This window comes from Erythrolamprus reginae, chromosome 10 (assembly GCF_031021105.1).
Source record: "Erythrolamprus reginae isolate rEryReg1 chromosome 10, rEryReg1.hap1, whole genome shotgun sequence".
NCBI classification, from domain to species: Eukaryota; Metazoa; Chordata; class Lepidosauria; order Squamata; family Dipsadidae; genus Erythrolamprus; species Erythrolamprus reginae.
Window position 1 is genome coordinate 11,276,851 of NC_091959.1, and position 21,305 is coordinate 11,298,155.

A 21,305-nucleotide genomic window follows, 5' to 3' on the forward strand; every position below is an offset into this window, starting at 1 on the left:
TAACGTCGAACCTCAGCATTTTACTTTTTCACAATAATCTAAGCCAGTCATTTCTATAACAAGAAATCAATCAAATCAGGAAAAACCCCAAAATCAAAGTTTCTCATTCCCCCCCCTCCCCCCCATCTCAACCACAAAATCCAGAAGCGGTCACCAAATGTATCCTTAAAACTTTAAATCTTACAAGATGTTCGATGTCTTCGTAAGCTGTAGTTTGCTCTGCTGTGGTTACTGAATAAACCACAATAATCTCCTGCGATATTTTAAACCATGAGCTGCGGCTTATTAACTACATTGTCTTGTTTCACATCAAGCCGCAAACAAAGGAGAACGTTTTGTTTTCCTGTACCGAATTCTGTGTATCTTCTTAATTGATAAATGACTCAAGACAGCAAACTTATCTAATACTGCTTCCTATTGATTGATTGATTTGATTTGATTTTTATTATTTATTTATTTGTTCGATTTTTATGCCGCCCTTCTTAAACTCAGGGCAGCTTACAACATGTGAGCCATAGCACTTTTTAACAGAGCCAGCCTATTGCCCCCACAATCCGGGTCCTCATTTTACCCACCTCGGAAGGATGGAAGACAGTCAACCTTGAGCCGGTGGTGAGATTTGAACCGCTGATCTACAGTCAGCTTCAGTGGCCTGCAGTACCTGCTGTGCCACCCTGGCTCTGATTTGATTTATATGCCGCCCCTCTCCGAGGATTTGGGGCACCTAACAACATATAAAGGAAAACAATACAACTATCCAAATCCAATTAATTTAAGACTAACTAATCTAAAAAATCCCAGTTACTTAAAAGTCAATCATTCCCATTCAAACAACAAATATATATCGCATTTGTCGGCCAGGGGGCTGGAGCCTAATGGCCCCTAGATGAGTCTTCAGACTCTTGCAGAAGGCGAGCAGGGTGGAGGCAGGGCGAATCTCCAGGGGGAGTTGATTCCAGACAGCCGGGGCCCCCACAGAGAAGGCTCTTCCCTTAGGTCCCACCAAGTGACATTGTTTAGTTGACGGGATCTGGAGAAGACCAACTTTGAGACCTAACATGGTCTGTTTGGCACACATGAGGCAGAAGCAGGCAGAAGTCCAGTCAACGAAGCAGTGGAAGTGATGTGCCGGTGCCTGGGGGCTGTTGGGGCCTGGATGGGTGTCAACAAACTCAAACTCAACCCAGACAAGACGGAGTGGCTGTGGGTCTTGCCTCCCAAGGACAATTCCGTCTGTCCGTCCATTACCCTGGGGGGAGAATCATTGACCTCCTCAGAGAGAGTCCGCAACTTGGGCGTCCTCCTCGATCCACAGCTCACATTACAGAAACATCAGTAGGAAAGGCAAGTAGGATGCTTGGCTGCATAGCTAGAGGTATAACAAGCAGGAAGAGGGAGATTGTGATCCCCTTATATAGAGCGCTGGTGAGACCACATTTGGAGTACTGTGTTCAGTTCTGGAGACCTCACCTACAAAAAGATATTGACAAAATTGAACGGGTCCAAAGACGGGCTACAAGAATGGTGGAAGGTCTGAAGTATAAAACGTATCAGGAAAGACTTAATGAACTCAATCTGTATAGTCTGGAAGACAGAAGGAAAAGGGGGGACATGATCGAAACATTTAAATATGTTAAAGGGTTAAATAGGGTTCAGGAGGGAAGTGTTTTTAACAGGAAAGTGAACACAAGAACAAGGGGACACAATCTGAAGTTAGTTGGGGGAAAGATCAAAGGCAACATGAGAAAGTATTATTTTACTGAAAGAGTAGTAGATCCTTGGAACAAACTTCCAGCAGACGTGGTTGGTAAATCCACAGTAACCGAATTTAAACATGCCTGGGATAAACATATATCCATTGTAAGATAAAATACAGGAAATAGTAAAAGGGCAGACTAGATGGACCATGGGGTCTTTTTCTGCCGTCAGACTTCTATGTTTCTATGTTTCTATGTTTCTATCTTTCAGCTGTGGCGAGGGGGGCGTTCGCCCAGGTTCGCCTGGTGCACCAGTTGCAGCCCTATTTGGACCGGGAGTCACTGCTCACAGTCACTCATGCGCTCATCACCTCGAGGCTCGACTACTGTAACGCTCTCTACATGGGGCTACCTTTGAAAAGTGTTTGGAAACTTCAGATCGTGCAGAATGCAGCTGCGAGAACAATCATGGGCTTCCCTAAATATGCCCATGTCACACCAACACTCTGCAGTCTGCATTGGTTGCCGATCAGTTTCCGGTCACAATTCAATTCACATAGAAGACTGACGGCAGAAGAAGACCTCATGGTCCATCTAGTCTGCCCTTATACTATTTCCTGTATTTTATCTTACAATGGATATATGTTTATCCCAGGCATGTTTAAATTCAGTTACTGTGGATTTACCAACCACGTCTGCTGGAAGTTTGTTCCAAGGATCTACTACTCTTTCAGTAAAATAATATTTTCTCATGTTGCTTTTGATCATTCCCCCAACTAACTTCATATTGTGTCCCCTTGTTCTTGTGTTCACTTTCCTATTAAAAACACTTCCCTCCTGAACCTTATTTAACCCTTTAACATATTTAAATGTTTCGATCATGTCCCCCCTTTTCCTTCTGTCCTCCAGACTATACAGATTGAGTTCATGAAGTCTTTCCTGATACGTTTTATGCTCAAGACTTTCCACCATTCTTGTAGCCCGTCTTTGGACCCGTTCAATTTTGTCAATATCTTTTTGTAGGTGAGGTCTCCAGAACCGAACACAGTATTCTAAATGTGGTCTCACCAGCGCTCTATATAAGGGGATCACAATCTCCCTCTTCCTGCTTGTTATACCTCTAGCTATGCAGCCAAGCATCCTACTTGCTTTTCCTACCGCCCAACCACACTGCTCACCCATTTTCAGACTGTCAGAAATCACTACCCCTAAATCCTTCTCTTCTGAAGTTTTTGCTAACACAGAACTGCCAATGCAATACTCAGATTGAGGATTCCGTTATGACCTATAAAGCCCTTCATGGCACCGGACCAGATTATCTCATGGACCGCCTTCTGCTGCACGAATCCCAGCAACCAGTTAGGTCCCACAGAGTGGGTCTTCTCCGGGTCCCATCAACTAAACAATGTCGCTTGGCGGGACCCAGGGGAAGAGCCTTCTCTGTGGCGGCCCCGGCCCTCTGGAACCAACTCCCCCCAGAGATTAGAACTGCCCCCACCCTCCTTGCCTTTCGCAAGCTACTTAAAACCAATCTCTGCCATCAGGCATGGGGGAACTGAGATATTCTTTCCCCCTAGGCCTTTACAATTTTATGCATGGTATGTCTCTATGTATGTTTGGTTTTTACTTTAATGGGTTTTTAATCGTTTTTACTATTGGATTATTGTGTGTACTGTTCTATTATTGTTGTTAGCTGCCCCGAGTCTCCGGAGAGGGGCGGCATACAAATCCAATAAATCAAATCAAATCAAATAAAAATCCCATCTGCAGCTCTGCCTTGAAATAAAAATATAATCCACCGCAGAACATCCAAATTCGGCGGCTAACTTGACAGATATGAGACCATGATTTAAGCTGGCAGAGAGCGAAGCCTTACCTGCCTTATTATCCAAGAGATGCCTAGAAACCCAGCTGATCTGATAAGCTCCATTAGTGTGGGAAGAAGAGAGCCTTTTAATGCCATTTGATGCCAGCAGGATGCATCACAAACAGATTTGCCGGGCCCCGAGTATAAATGCCACGGTGTACGGCTGTTACAGCAGGAGAAGGGTAAAAAAAGAAGAAAAAAAAGGCTTCCATATAAACAAGAGAAGATTGGAAATACAACTCGCCCTTAAGAAAGAATGACTAAAAAAGCTTTGGGTTACAAGTCAGGATATGTTTACGAGATGCGTGCACTATTAAAAATAGCATATAGAAGCTGGGAGATGTGGGTTTTATTTAACCAGCATTGGACCAGATTATTTGCAGGACCGCCTACTGCCACGTGAATCACAGCGACCGGTTCGGTCCCACAGAGTCGGCCTTCTCCAGGTCCTGTCAACTAGAAATGTCACTTGGCGGGACCTAGGGGAAGAGCCTTCTCTGTGGTGGCCCCAGCCCTCTAGAATCAGAGATTTGTACTGCCCCCCACCCTTTTCGACTTTTGTAAGACTTTTAAGACTCATTTATGTCATCAGGCCTGGGCCGATTAGACCTTAGCCCCTGGCCAACGTATGATTGTATGATTGTTGTAGCCCCTTCAATTTTGTCAATATCTTTTTGTAGGTGATGTTTCCAGAACTGGACACAGTATTCCAAATGGGGTCTCACCAGCGCTCTATATAAGGGGATCATAATCTCCCTCTTCCTGCTTGTTATACCTCTAGCTATGTAACCAAGCATCCTACTTGCTTTTCCTACCACCCGACCACACTGCTCACCCATTTTGAGACTGTCAGAAATCACTACCCCTAAATCCTTCTCTTCTGAAGTTTTTGCTAACACAGAACTGCCAATACAATACTCAGACTGATGATTCCTTTTCCCCAAGTGCATTATTTTACATTTGGAAACATTAAACATGTGTGAGCAATGCGCATCCATCCGAGTCTGCGGAGAGGGGGGGCATACAAATCTAATAAATTAATAATAATAATAATAATGTCGTATGGACAGTTGGCGGAACAAAGCATTGCATGGCCAGTTCTTGGAGATGACTGAAGGCAAAGTGGATAAAGAAAAGACCTGGTCATGGCTTACAAGTGGAACACTCAAAAAGGAGACAGAAGGTCTAATACTGGCGGCACAAGAACAGGCCATTAGAACAAATGCTGTCAAAGCCAGAATTGAAAAATCAACAGACGATCCAAAGTGCAGACTCTGTAAAGAAACAGATGAAACAATCGATCACATACTCAGCTGCTGCAAAAAGATCGCACAGACTGACTACAAGCATAGACATGATGCTGTGGCACAGATGATCCACTGGAACTTGTGCCGGAACTACCATTTACCAGTGGCAAAGAACTGGTGGGATCATAAGCCCGAAAAAGTGGTAGAAAGTGAGCAAGCAAAACTACTGTGGGACTTCCAACTTCAGACTGACTGAATTCTGAGGCATAACACACCAGACATTGTGATCGTGGAGAAAAAGAAAGTATGGATCATCGACATCGCAATCCCAGGAGACAGCAGAATTGAGGAGAAGCAACTACAGAAATTAGTGAAATACGAAGATCTAAAAATCGAGCTGCAACGACTCTGGCATAAGCCAGTGAAAGTGATCCCAGTGGTACTTGGCACGCTGGGCGCAGTGCCAAAGGATCTCAGCGGACATTTGAAAACCATCGGAATTGACAAAATCTCCATCGGTCAATTGCAAAAGGCCGCTTTAATGGGATCGGCAAACATAATTCGCCGCTACATCACGTAGTCCTAGGTGCTTGGGAAGCGCCCAACTGGTGATGAAATATGAAATCCAGCATAGTGATCTCGTTTGCTGTGTTGTATTGACATAATAATAATGATGATGATGATGGTGGAAGGCACATGCGCGACCGAAGTTTGCGCACGTGCGCTGGAGAACCGGTAAAGGAAATTATGAGACTTGCACCTCTGGGCTGGACCAGCGAACGACGTAGTTTTCTTCCCATTACCCAGGCTGAAGGCCTCCTGTTTCTGCCTTTTCACTGTGCTGTTTTCTTCAGTTTTCTCCCCTCCCAAACCCAAAGACACAAATTAAAACCTTGAAGAGCGAGCAGGCACTGGTTCTTTCAAACATGCCTGGAATTGCCCTTACCAGCTATATATAATTATATGCAAATGAGTGCTAAATCAGGGTGCTTACGCCAAGCACTTCCGCCCTGAATGGTTTTTTAAAAATATTTTTTTAGAAGCCAGTGCCAAGAAACTCATTTCCTCCCCACCTCTTTCCATTATTTCAAAAACATGTAGAACCTGCACAGCGTTTTATTCCAACAACCGTTTAAAATGTTGCTACCTCCGGTTCTATTTTTAAAGGCAATCGAAGTGGTTTTCTGGGCACCGACCTTCGGGGACCGCAGTAGCAGAGTTTCCTTTTAAAAAAAGGAAAACTAATGTTTATTTTGGGAAATCAGAATGTTAGGCTTCTAACATGTGTGTGCATGGATGCAAGAAATCCCGTCTGGCAGGACCCAGGGGAAGAGCCTTCTCTGGGGCGGCCCCGGCCCTCTGGAATCAGCTCTCCCCAGAGATTAGGACTGCCCCCACCCTCTTTGCCTTTCGCAAACTTTTGAAAATTCATCTATGTCACCAGGCATGGAGGAATTGATATATCCTTAGCTGCCTTTGATTTTATGGATGGTGTGTTTGGGCTGTATGACTGTTTTTAATAGGGTTTTTTTAAAAGACTGAAACCAGACTCAGAACACACATTGCAAAACAACCAAGTAGCCTGCAAGCTCCAACTACTCAGGATATCACGCCTAATCCACAACCATTAACTAATCAGCATACCTCAGCTACATCAATGACCCCAGGTGTTACCCCACTGACTCACCAGGAGGTTTCTACACAGCAGGCAATTGCTGAGTCATCAAACCATATATATATATATCTCCCTGGTACAGTACAGAGCTGAAGGGATTGGATACTGTAGCTTAGAGGTTAATTCTCTGCCTTACAAGGCAAAGGTTGCAAGTTCAAGTCCCAGTGAGGGTATGGCTAGCTGATAAGGCCAAAATAAGGCCGAAATAGATCTATCCTAGTCTCCCTTAATTTTCAAATTCAGCAAAAACATTTGACAGACAGACAGACAGACAGACAGACAGACAGACAGATAGATAGATTCGATATTTTAAAACTAATCTGTTAATCTCTGTATTCAGAGACGCAGCGCCGAACTGTTAACGTCATGTGATGGTACAGTTCGGAAATACTTGATTATGAAACATATGCGCAGGGCGCAGGAGAACTTCATGTGTCTCCCACTCGTCTCCCACCATTGCCTCTATATTGTACTTCCTGTTTACAAAATTATTTCTTTCTCAGTGAATATTATAGCTGCCTCGCTTGAAATTAAACTTACTTAAAGCACTTAAAAAGCAGTAAAATTCAATATGAAGGATATTTCTTGCTCCGAAATTTCCAATATATTGTTAGAAAATGATATGTATTGACAAAAAATATTCAGTCAATGGAAAAATACTTGTTTAATTAAATAATTAAAAGGGATGTAAGCATTATTACATTATTACGCATTATTATATTATTACGCACGAATCCCAGCGACCAGTTAGGTCCCACAGAGTTGGTCTTCTCTGGGTCCCGTCGACTAAACAATGTCGTTTGGCGGGGCCCAGGGGAAGAGCCTTCTCTGTGGCGGCCCCGGCCCTCTGGAACCAACTCCCCCAGATATCAGAGTTGCCCCCACCCTCCTTGCCTTTCGTAAGCTCCTCAAAACCCACCTCTGTCATCAGGCATGGGGGAATGGAGATATTCCCTTCCCCCTAGGCTTATAAAATTTATGCATGGTATATCTGTAAGTATGATTGTTTTTTCTTAAATTGGGGTTTTTTAAATTACTTTTAATATTAGATTTGTTTATATTGTCTTTTTTACTGTTGTTAGCCGCCCCGAGAGAGGGGTGGCATACAAATCTAATTAATAAATAAAAATAAATAAATAAATATTAGTGTATTTTTGTTTGAATTAGTACAAAGTTTCATTTATTTACGTTTTACTTTTTTCCTTAATTTTTTTCGTCCTCCTTTACATTGTAAAAAAATTAGTCACCTTATGAATTACTGGGGGGGGGGGGGTTTCCCCTCCCAGCTTCTGGGATTTTAGCTGTCGAAAGAAGGAAGGAAAATTTGGGATTATTTTCTTCTGTCAGCTGAGCTGACGAGGAACCAGCGGAGAAGGACGCCAGGGAAGGGAATGCAGGAGAGCTAGCAACATTTGACATTTTAAATGGGTACTAGAATAAATCATTAATGCACTGTTTTATTTTTAACCTTATCCTTTGTTTGCTTGGCTCCTGGGATAGATTTGCAATCGAAAGGCGGCTTATAAATATTTCACTAGTGCAACGTACAGTATTGTTAAGCCTCTCCAAGCTTCTGAATGGGTGAGCAAAGGAAGGTCACCTTCAAAACTACAGGCCACAAGACAAGAAAAATTACAGCAAGGGTGAGCAGAACAACATGTTGTGTGGTTGTAAAACAAGGGTGGCTTTTAAGTAACTTTTTAAAAAAGGACAATGCTGTCAGCATTTAAGGGCAGAGAACTACTCCAGCTTCAACCACAACAACACAAGAGCACACAACAGATTTAAACTTAATATTAACCGATCCAAAATTGACTGTAAAAAATATGACTTCAGTAACTGAGTTGTCGAAGCGTGGAACTCATTACCGGACTCCATAGTGTCATCCCCAAACCCCCAACACTTTACCCTTAGATTATCTACGGTTGACCTATCCAGATTCCTAAGAGTAAGGGGTGAGTACGAGTGCACTAGAGTGCTTTCCGTCCCCTGTCCTATTGCTCTCCTATATCTCCTATACCTTTCTTCTATTCCTATATCTCTTCTTCTATTCTTTCATTGATATGTTCTATTACTATACCTTCTTTTCTATTATTTCTTAGATATATTTTACTATGAGTATCTCCTCTATAACCTTCATCATGTATTTTACTATGTGTATATATAGATATATACCCACTAAAACCCTCATTGTGTACCGGACAAAATAAATAAATAAATAAATAAATAAATGAATGAATGAATGAATGAATGAATGAATGAATGAATGAATGAATAAAATTAAAATAAAATAAATAAAATAAATAAAATAAATAAAATAAATAAAATAAATAAAATAAATAAAATAAATAAAATAAATAAAATAAATAAAATAAATAAAATAAATAAAATAAATAAAATAAATAAAATAAATAAAATAAATAAAATAAATAAAATAAATAAAATAAATAAAATAAATAAATAAAATAAAATAAAATAAAATAAATAAAATAAAATAAAATAAAGAGTTGATTCCAGAGGGTTGGAGCCACCACCGAGAAGGCTCTTCCCCTGGGTCCCGCCAGACAACATTGTTTAGTCGACGGGACCCGGAGAAGACCAATTCTGTGGGACCTAACCGGCTACTGAGATTCGTCCGGCAGAAGGCGGTTTCGCAGATATCCTGGTCCGGTGCCATGAAGTTAATTGTTCTAATTATCAGGAAATTTCTCCTTAGTTCTAAGTTGCTTCTCTCCTTGTTCAGCTTCCACCCATTGCTTCTCATTCTACCCTCAGGTGCTTTGGACAATAGCTTGACTCCCTCTTCTTTGTGGCAACCCCTGAGATATTGGAACACTGCTCTCATGTCTCCCCTGGTCCTTCTTTTCATTAAACTAGCCATGCCCAGTTCCTGCAGGTGTTTTAGCCTCCAGTCCCCTAATCACCTTTGTTGCTCTTCTCTGCGTTCTTTCTAAAGTCTCCACATCCTAAACTATCCATTTTCCCCAAAAGTGCTCCCCCTTCAAAAGCTTTACAGCCGGAAATTTAAAAATTCAACGAAGGCGACTTCCTATTTATAAAGATCTAATGAAAATAGAAAAATAGTTTAGGAAGATGCAGGTGGCAAACTCCAGACCTGTTGACGCAATTGCCTGCCAATGTTAAGTTGATTTTTTCCTAATAAAAACCTCCAGCAAGAGCAGCTAGTGCGATAGAAAAACGGTGCGCTATGTAATAAAAGCACAATCCAGCTTTGTGGCATAGCAGTAAAGTGGTCATCTACGTATAGTTGCTGCTGTTTGCAGCAGGGAAGCGATTCTTAAATTGGCAGCAAAGAAGAAGAAGTCAGCCTGGGGGAATAACATCAAGAATTTTCAGAGGTACGACAAATGACAGGCCAAGGAAATGATTTGGAAAAGGATCCTTGATTGACGTAGAAAAGAAACTAACCGAAGCTTTTAAAAAAATCAAAAGAGAAATTCAAATGACAAACCAGGAGGTTGGAACCGGAAAATGTTTTTTTGTTGAAATCTTTAAGAGGCTTGTTAAACCTTTGGAGGAAAAAAGGGAACTTCAACCCTGTGACAATATTTGATTGAGTTAAAGGCTTTTAGAAGTAAAAGAACAAATATAAAGTTGGTTTAGTTGCTCAGGCAATCTCAAACTACTCACAAGAGCCTACAAAACTTTTGCCAGACCCATCCTAGACTATTGCTCATCTGTCTGGAACCCATACCACATCTCAGACATCAACACCCTTGAAAATGTCCAAAGATATTTCACCAGAAGAGCCCTTCACTCCTCCACTCGAAACAGAATATCCTACGAAAATAGACTAACAATCCTGGGCCTAGAAAGCCTAGAACTATGGTGCCTAAAACACGATTTAAGTATTGCCCACAAGATCATATGCTGCAACGTCCTACCGGTCAATGACTACTTCATCTTCAACCGCAACAACACAAGAGCACGCAACAGATTCAAACTTAATATGAACCACTCCAAACTTGACTGTAAAAAATATGATTTCAACAATAGAGTTATCGAAGCGTGGAACTCATTGCCGGACTCAATTGTGTCAACCCCTAACCCCCAACATTTCTCCCTTAGACTCTCCACGATTGACCTCTCCAGGTTCCTAAGAGGCCAGTAAGGGGCGTACATAAGAGCACTGGCGTGCCTTTCGTCCCCTGTCCAATTGTCTTTCCTTTCTTTCACCTATCATATATATTTTCTTTCTTCCATATATCCTCTCCTCTAAGTTCACTTTACCCTTATATATATTACTACATGTCTATTTTTCTTCCTATGTATTTGTGTATTGGACAAATGAATAAAAAAAATAGTTGATCAAAATTAATATAAGACATTTTTTGCACAATTCTACCAATCCTTTTTTTTTTTTTTTGCTGACACGGCTTGAAAAATTGATGTTTTATGGATTTACTTATAAAGGATGAGATATCAGGGATAATCAACATCATAGAAACATAGAAACATAGAAACATAGAAGACTGACGGCAGAAAAAGACCCCATGGTCCATCTAGTCTGCCCTTTTACTATTTCCTGTATTTTATCTTACAATGGATATATGTTTATCCCAGGCATGTTTAAATTCGGTTACTGTGGATTTACCAACCACGTCTGCTGGAAGTTTGTTCCAAGGATCTACTACTCTTTCAGTAAAATAATACTTTCTCATGTTGCCTTTGATCTTTCCCCCAACTAACTTCAGATTGTGTCCCCTTGTTCTTGTGTTCACTTTCCTGTTAAAAACACTTCCCTCCTGAACCCATCATCATTATCTTGTGGGGTTTTTTCCCCCATTGGAAAGCCTTTTTAAAAAAATCTGCACACCCCTTAATTCTCCAAAACATCTCAGCCAGTACATTTGTTTAGAACTGCAGAAAAAACAATTGCTGCCAACCTGCCTTCCACTGAGGACCTGTATACTGCACGAGTCAAAAAGAGGGTGGTGAAAATATTTACTGACCCCTCGCATCCTGGTCATAAATTGTTTCAACTCCTACCCTCAAAAGGTCGCTACGAAGCACTGCACACCAAGACAAGACACAAGAACAGTTTTATTCCCAAACACCATCATTCTACATCCCTCAACATTGTCAAACTTTTTACTAAGTCTGCACTTCTATTTCTACTAGTTTTTTCTCATCACTTCTATCACCCTTTTCCTCCCACTTAGGACTGTATGACTGTAACTTGCTGTTTCCATCCTAAGATTTTTATTAATATTGTTTCTTCATTGCTTATTTGACTCCTATGACAATCATTAAGTGTTGTACCTCATGATTCTTGACAAATCTATATTTTCTTTTATGTACACTGAGAGAGAGCATCTGCACCAAAGACAAATTCCTTGTGTGTCCAATCACACTTGGCCAATAAAGAATTCTATTCTATTGTATTCTATTGTATTGTATTGTATTGTATTCTATTCTATTCTATTCTACTCTACTCTACTCTACTCTATAACCCCCACATGATTTTCTGGCTCTTAGGTCTCAGAAGATAAGACATTTTCAAACGTTAAAAAGAGATCTGGAGCGTGGCTGTGTAAATCCACTGGAGAAAAAATATCTGTTGGAATTTCTGCTGAAAATGGAGACAGCCAGGAACATCTTCTGAAGAAGTCACACGAGTTTGGAAATAGAGTAATAAAATTAACAGAATAACAGAGTGGGGAGGGACCTTGGAGGTCTTCTAGCCCAACCCCCTGCTCAGGCAGGAAACCCTACTATCAGGCCAAAGCCATCGTTTTGAATTGGAGACTTTGGCCTGCCACAAGTAGAAAAGTACTGTGGGAATTGGGGAGGGGTGGTTCCGTGAGAGGGAAAAATACTAGCCACGACGAACTCTTTCCAGAGTTTCAAGGTCATCTTTTGTTCAGCACCAGCCAGAAGTACAGGGGAGGACTGTGGAGGTTGAGAGTGGTCCATGCGATGAACTTGTGGGTCTGGGGACGAAGAATGAGTGGAGAACTGTAGGAAAAGTTAGTATCGGGTTGAGTACAGTTCGTATCCAACATGGCTCTGTAAATAAACTGGAACTTGGAAGAAGGCCAAGATTTGGACTCTGATTTATTTCTCGGATGTTAATTGGGACATTGACAAATAGTTGTCCAATCTCTTCTTAAAAACCTCCAGTGATGGCGCTTTCACAACTTCTGAAGGCAAGCTGTTCCTCTGATTACCGGTAATTGTTCCAACTGTCAGGAAATTTCTCCTTAGTTCTAAGTTGCTTCTCTCCCTGATTTGCATCCAAGAGGTTTCCAAGATGTGGCTGCTTTCAGGATTCAGAAAAAGGCCTTTGAATGCCTCCTTGTTGTTCTGCCTGGCGTGACAGCTGAGCAGTAATTAAAGTCAAAATCAAACACACAGATTAGAGTTTCCGAAACACCAAAATATATTGCCGGAGAGCCGCAATTACGGCAGGAAAATGTCTGTTTATTGCCAAAGAGTCTGGGTTATCTTCAAGGCCAATAACAAATGTCCTAAACCCCACCAAGGTTTGTAAATCATGTCCCCAAACTGGGCTGAAGCAAAGGTACTCACTCCTTTTTGCAAGATCTACAGTCTTTCATAAGACAATTGTCCAAAGACTGTGTTTCTCTAAAGAAGCTAGATGTTGGTTTAGAGAAAACTCTGGATCTATTTCTTTTTCTCTGTTAAACCACGAATGATAACTCCTGCAGAGAACACTCCGACAAAACCTCCCCTTTTAAGCACGCTGCAGAATTTGCTATTACTCTCAGCTGTGATCAAGATCTTCTCCTATGTCTGTGTAGCTGCTCCTGTCTCCCCATAATCCTTCACACACTTTCAGGATGGGGTCATTGATCATTGATCACCCTCTCCTCATCCGACCCAGACAAGGCCCTAGCTGGGGGTTCCATAGACATACGTCCAAAGATATTTCACCAGAAGAGCCTTTCACTCCTCCACTCGAAACAGAATATCCTACGAAAATAGACTAACTATCCTGGGTCTAGAAAGCTTAGAACTACGGCGCCTAAAACACGATTTAAGTATTGCCCACAAAATCATATGCTGCAATGTCCTACCGGTCAACGACTACTTCAGCTTCAACCGCAACAACACAAGAGCATGCAACAGATTCAAACTTAATATTAACCGCTCCAAACTTGACTGTAAAAAACATGACTTTAACAATCAAGTTGTCGAAGCGTGGAACTCATTACCGGACTCAATAGTGTCAACCCATAACCCCCAACATTTCTCCCCTAGACTCTCCACGATTGACCTCTCCAAGTTCCTAAGAGGCCAGTAAGGGGAGTACATAAGTGCAATAGTGTGCCTTTCGTCCCCTGTCCAATTGTCTTTCCTTTATCTCATATATCATATATATTTTCTTCCTCTCATATATTTTCTCTTCTATTTTACATATTATCTTTATATATATTACTCAATGTCTATTCTCTTCCATATGTATTGTGTATTGGACAAAGAATAAATAAAATAAATAAATAAATAGACATCGCAGGGGCCTCCACCTCTATCTCTCCAACACCTGCAGCTTCCATCTCTCCTTCCCCCTCACTGTCCAAATCTTCCAATAGCCACACAGGTCTCCGATGCTCAGACGCACCCGGCTCATTTGATTCAAAATCTGTTGCCAGAGGAGCTGGCCATGAGCCAACCACAATACTTGTAAATTCTTCTTTCAACAGCTTTGCATAGCCCTAAATGGCATTGGACCAGAGTACCTCCGGAACCGTCTGCTACCGCACGAATCCCAGCGACCGATAATGTTCCACAGAGTTGGCCTTCTCCGGGTCCCGTCGACTAAACAATGTCGTTTGGTGGGCCCCAGGGGAAGAGCCTTCTCTGTGGCGGCCCCGGCCCTCTGGAACCAACTCCCCCTGGAGATTAGAACTGCCCCCACCCTCCCTGTCTTTCGTAAACTAATCAAGACTCATTTATACCGCCAGGCATGGGGGAGTTGAGACACCTTTCCCACAGGCTTTTTTATACTTTGTTTTATGTTTGGTATGAATGTGCTGTTTGTGCTGTTTGGTTTTTTAAAAATAATGATAGGGTTTTATATGTTTTTTTTAATATTAGATTTGTTCCACTACTATATTGTTTTTATTACTGTTGTGAGCCGCCCCGAGTCTTCGGAGAGGGGCGGCATACAAATCTAATAAATAATAATAGAAACATAGAAACATAGAAGACTGACGGTAGAAAAAGACCTCATGGTCCATCTAGTCTGCCCTTATACTATTTCCTGCTATTTTATCTTACAATGGATATATGTTTATCCCAGGCATGTTTAAATTCAGTTACTATGGATTTACCAACCATGTCTGCTGGAAGTTTGTTCCAAGGATCTACTATTCTTTCAGCGAAATAATATTTTCTCACGTTGCTTTTGATCTTTTCCCCAACTAACTTCAGATTGTGTCCCCTTGTTCTATTAAAAACACTTCCCTCCTGAACCTTATTTAACCCTTTAACATATGTAAATGTTTCAATCATGTCCCCCCTTTTCTTTCTGTCCTCCAGACTATACAGATTGAGTTCATGAAGTCTTTCCTGATACGTTTCATGCTTAAGACCTTCCACCATTCTTGTAGCCCGTCTTTGGACCCGTTCAATTTTGTCAATATCTTTTTGTAGGTGAGGTCTCCAGAACTGAACACAATATTCCAAATGTGATCTCACCAGCGCTCTATATAAGGGGATCACAATCTCCCTCTTCCTGCCTGTTATACCTCTAGCTATGCAGCCAAGCATCCTACTTGCTTTTCCTACTGCCCGACCACACTGCTCACCCATTTTGAGACTGTCAGAAATCACTACTCACGAAACCCTAATAATAATAATAATAATAGTCTAACTCTGTTGAAAACATTTCAGGCTGTCTAAATTCCTGGCTAGGTTTTGGCAAAGTTGAAATTGTGAACCAAGAACCCCCTTTGGCTTCTGTTAGTTTCCCTCCCACCAAGCTCTTCTCTTTGCTCTACACCTTCAGTCTATCTTTCCATTACTTCATCCATGGGATTTGGGCCGATGATGCAAACACGCCTTTTTGGTTGCTAAGATGACAACACTTAAAAGTGCAAGGGGGGAAAAATGCTTAAAATAAACTCTCCTTTTCCCCAAGAAAAAATCTCTGATGTAAACAATCTGATGTAACGAGCTTCTCCAGAGAAATCCCTGGTACTTTTTTCCCGGCCAAATGGAGAAAGTCTAAGCCTTTCTGCATTCAAGTCCCCAACGCAGAACTTGTTCTGTAGAGCTCTCTGGTACACTCCTCCCAAAAATTCACAGGTACAAATTTCAGACACACACATTTGAAAATGCAAAACAATGTTCTTTATACAGAAAATGCAAATAAACAGAGCACTCTTTTTGTATAGCAAAGAGCACTTGTCTCCAAACAAATTGGTAATTTGTACAAGTCCCTTATCAGTTTTGAGATACTTAGATTGCAGCTGTGAGGCAATTCACAGTCCTTCTTCTTTCACAAAGTGAAACAAGTGCCCTAGAGTGCCTTCCGTCCCCTGTCCTATTGCTCTCCTATATCTCCTATACCTTTCTTCTATTCCTATATCTCTTCTTCTATTCTTTCATTGATATGTTCTACTACTATACCTTCTTTTCTATTCTTTCTTAGATATATTTTACTAAGAGTATCTCCTCTATAACCTTCATCATGTATTTTACTATGTGTATATAGATATATATACCCACTAAATCCCTCATTGTGTATTGGACAAAATAAGTAAGTAAGTAAGTAAGTAAGTAAGTAAGTAAGTAAGTAAGTAAGTAAGTAAGTACGTACGTAAGTAAGTAAGTAAGTAAATAAATAAATAAACAAACAAACAAACTGAACAAGGAGAGATTCAAGCTAGAAAGTAAGTAAGTAAGTAAGTAAGTAAGTAAGTAAGTAAGTAAGTAAGTAAGTAAGTAAGTAAGTAAGTAAGTAAATAAATAAACAAACTGAACAAGGAGAGATTCAAGCTAGAAAGTAAGTAAGTAAGTAAGTAAGTAAGTAAGTAAGTAAGTAAGTAAGTAAGTAAGTAAGTAAGTAAGTAAGTAAGTAAATAAGTAAATAAGCAAGCAAGCAAGCAAGCAAACAAACAAACAAACAAACTGAACAAGGAGAGATTCAAGCTAGAAATCTCCCAAAGGGTGTGAGCAATTTAGCACCATGGGAATCGTGGGACGTTTCGCAACCCTTGGCCTCCGCCTTTGCGAAGAGCCTTCCCTCTCCCTCCCCTGCCCGCTCGCCTCGCCTTGCTTGGCTGGAAGAACAGAGGGACTCCGCCAGCTTCTCCAGCAGTAATTACAGGGTGTTAGTTTTGCCTCGCTGCCGAAGATAACAACTCCCCCACACATCGGGGAACATGATTAGGGCTTGCAAATACCAAGAGCTCTGGATGAATCAAGTAGACGGTCCTAGATCTGGGGCCAAGGGGGTGGAGATGACAGAAGAAGGGTGGAATTCTGGGGAAAGAGCCCCCTTCAACGCCCTCTTCTTCTGCCCTAGATATGGAATCTAGAGTAGATGATAATTTTCACAAGTATTTAAGGTCATTTGAATAGGATAGAATAGATTAGAATAGAATGGGATGGAACGGAACAGAACAAAATAACAGAGTTTGAAGGGACCTTGAAGGTCTTCTAGTCCAGTGTTTTTCAACCAGTGTGCCGTGGCACATTAGTGTGCCGCGAGACATGGTCAGGTGTTCCGCGAAGCTCAGCAAGAGAAACAGAGAAAGAGAAAGAAAGCAAGAGAGAGAGAGAGAGAAAGAAAGAGAGAAAGAAAGAGAGAGAAAGCAAGAGAGAGAGAGAGAGAAAGAAAGAGAGAAAGAAAGAGAGAGAGAGAGAGAAAGCAAGAGAGAGAGAGAAAGAAGAGAGAGAAAGAAAGAGAGAGAGAGAGAAAGAAAGAGAGAGAGAGAAAGAAAGAGAGAGAGAAAGCAAGAGAGAGAAAGAAAGAGAGAGAGAGAGAGAGAAAGAGAGAAAGAAAGAGAGAGAGGAAGCAAGAGAGAGAGAAAGAAAGAAAGAGAGAAAGAGAGAGAAAGAGAAAGAAAGCAAGAGAGAGAGAAAGAAAGAGAGAGAGAAAGAGAGGCAGGGAAGGAGGGAGAGATAGAAAGAGAGCAAAAAAGAGAGGAAGGAAGGGAGAAAGAAAGAGGGATGGACAGAGAGGGGAAGGAAGGAAGAGAGAGAAAGAGGGAGAGAAATAGAGCGAAAGGGAGGAAGAGAGAGATATTGGTTTTTTGTCCAAACTTTTGTTTAGCCCCCCCACCCCCACCCTGCTCAATGTGCCCCATGATTTTGTATATGTAAAAAATGTGCCGCAGCTAAAAAAAAGGTTGAAAATCACTGTTCTAGTCCAACCCGTACTCAGCCAGTAAACCCTACATCATTTCAGACAAATGGCTCACCAACACCTTCTTTAAAACTTCCAGTATTGGAGCATTCATAACTTCTGGAGGCAAGTTGTTCCACGGATTAATTGTTCCAACTGTCGGGAAATTTCTCCTTAGTTCTAGGTTGCTTCTCTCCTTGATAAGTGTCCACCCATTGGTTCTTGTTCTACCCTCAGGTGCTTTGGAGAATAGCTTGACTCCCTCTTCTTTGTGGCAACCCCTAAGATATTGCAAGACTGCTATCATGTCTCCCCTGATCCTTCTTTTCATTAAACTAAAGAGAGCCAGTTCTTGCAACCATTCTTCATATGTTTTAGCCTCTACTCCCCTAATCATCTTTGTTGCTCTTCTCTGCAGTCTTACTAGAGTCTCCACATCATTAACTGTTGTTCCTCATGATTCTTGACAAATGTATCTTTTTCTTTTATGTACACTGAGAGCATATGCACCAGAGACAAATTCCTTGTGTGTCCAATCACACTTGGCCAATAAAGAATTCTATTGCATTCTATTCTATTCTACATCCTGTTTACATCATGGCAACGAAAACTGGATGCGTTATTCCAAGTGTGACCTTACCAAGGCATTACAAAATAGTATTATAAAAGGCGGTAGGGAAAGCAAGTAGGATGCTTGGTTGCATAGCTAGAGGTATAACAAGCAGGAAGAGGGAGATTATGATCCCGCTGTATAGAGTGCTGGTGAGACCCCATTTGGAATACTGTGTTCAGTTCTGGAGACCTCACCTACAAAAAGAGATTGATCAAATTGAACGGGTCCAAAGACGGGCTACAAGAATGGTGGAAGGTCTTAAGCATAAAACGTATCAGGAAAGACTTAATGAACTCAATCTGTATAGTCTGGAGGACAGAAGGAAAAGGGGGGACATGATCGAAACATTTAAATATGTCAAAGGGTTAAATAAGGTCCAGGAGGGAAGTGTTTTTAATAGGAAAGTGAACACAAGAACAAGGGGACACAATCTGAAGTTAGTTGGGGGAAAGATCAAAAGCAACATGAGAAAATATTATTTTACTGAAAGAGTAGTAGATCCTTGGAACAAACTTCCAGCAGACGTGGTAGATAAATCCACAGTAACTGAATTGAAACATGCCTGGGATAAACATAGATCCATCCTAAGATAAAATACAGAAAATAGTATAAGGGCAGACTAGATGGACCATGAGGTCTTTTTCTGCCGTCAGACTTCTAAGTTTCTAAATATTATTATTATTATTTATTATTATTTATTGGATTTGTATGCCGCCCCTCTCGGCAGACTCAGGGCGGCTAACAACAGTGGTAAAACAACATGAACAATCCAATTAATAAAAACAACTAAAACCCCCTTATTATAAAAAACCAAACATACACACAAACATACCATGCATAACTTGTAACAGTCTAGGGGGAAAGGATAACTTAACTCCCCCATGCCTGGCGACAAAGGTGGGTCTTAAGTAATTTGCGAAAGACAAGGAGGGTGGGGGCCGTTCTAATCTCTGGGGGGTGTTGGTTCCAGAGGGCCGGGGCCACCACAGAGAAGGCTCTTCCCCTGGGCCCCGCCAAACGACATTGTTTGGTCAATGGGACCCGGAGAAGGCCAACTCTGTGGGACCTTATCGGCCGCTGGGATTTGTGCGGTAGAAGGCGGTTCTGGAGGTACTCTGGCCCAATGCCATGTAGGGCTTTAAAGGTCATTACCAACACTTTGAATTGTGACCGGAAACTAATCGGCAGCCAGTGCAGGCCGCGGAGTGTTGCAGAAACGTGGGCGAATCTAGGAAGCCCCACGATGGCTCTCGCTGCCGCATTCTGCACGATCTGAAGTAGGGAAGCCATGGAAAATGTTTTGTCTAGTTCAGGGGTCGTGAACCCCTGAACTAGACAAGAGTGACATGCCGTAAAGTCGGTGAAATTTCTCCCAAAGAGCTAACCGTAATTGCAAAGGGGCTCAATGAACTGAGAGCTACTCTGTGCAGTCTAATTTAAGCTCAGCGGGGTTTTTATCTCTTTGCTTCTAAGGGTGTAGATAAATCCACTTATTCGCTGCTCCAGATCGCTCTCTCACGGCAGGGGACCTAAGGCAGTGACATCAACTTCGCAGTCTCTCATCAAGCTTGAAAACTTTTACCCAGGAAAGAGATGTGTTTCATCGCCATTTAATAACTTGGGTGATATAAGTAGTCCTTGACTTAACAGCTGTTCATTTAGTGAGCAAAATTAAAACGGGTACTGAAAAAAAAAGGAGGCTTATGACCATTTTTCACATTTAAAAGTGCTGTAGTGGCGCAGTGGTTAGAATGCAGCACTGCGGGCTAATTCTGCCAACTGCTAGCAGTTCGAATCTGACCAGCTCAAGGTGGACTCATCCTTCCATCCTTCTAAGGTCCAAGTCAAGCTAAATGCTTACTACCAAGTTAAGTGTCTGGAAAGCTGAGTGACTTCTCAGCCCACTTCCTTCCTCAACCTGTCAGCTCCTATTGAAAGAGTTGCTATTATTACATTATTATTATTATTATTATTATTATTATTATTATTATTATTATTATTATTATTATGTCAGTAGAACACAGCAAACGAGATCACTATGCTGGATTTCGTATTTCATCACCAGTCAGGCGCTTCCCAAGCACCTAGGACTGCGTGATGTAGCGGCGAATTATGTTTGCCGATCCCAGTAAAGCGGCCTTTTGCAATCGACAGGTGGAGATTTTGTCAATTCCAATGGTTTTCAAATGTCTGCTGAGATCCTTTGGTACTGCGCCCAGCGTGCCAAGTTCCACTGGGACCACTTTCACGGGCTTATGCCAGAGTCGTTGCAGCTCGATTTTTAGATCTTCGTATTTCACTAATTTCTCTAGCAGCTTCTCCTCAATTCTGCTGTCTCCTGGGATTGCGATGTCGATGATCCATACTTTCTTTTTCTCCACAATCACAATGTCTGGTGTGTTATGCTTCAGAATTCGGTCAGTCTGAAGTCGGAAGTCCCACAGTAGTTTTGCTTGCTCATTTTCGACCATTTTTTTGGGCTTATGATCCCACCAGTTCTTTGCCACTGGGAAATGGTAGTTCCGGCACAAGTTCCAGTGGATCATCTGTGCCACAGCATCATGTCTATGCTTGTAGTCAGTCTGTGAGATCTTTTTGCAGCAGCTGAGAATGTGATCAATTGTTTCATCTGTTTCTCTACAGAGTCTGCACTTTGGATCGTCTGTTGATTTTTCAATTCTGGCTTTGACAGCATTTGTTCTAATGGCCTGTTCTTGTGCCGCCAGTATTAGTCCTTCTGTCTCTTTTGAATGTTCCACTTGTAAGCCATGACCAGGTCTTTATTATTTATTTATTTATTAATTATTATTATTATTATTATTATTATTATTATTATTATTATTATTATTATTATTATTTAGCTAATTA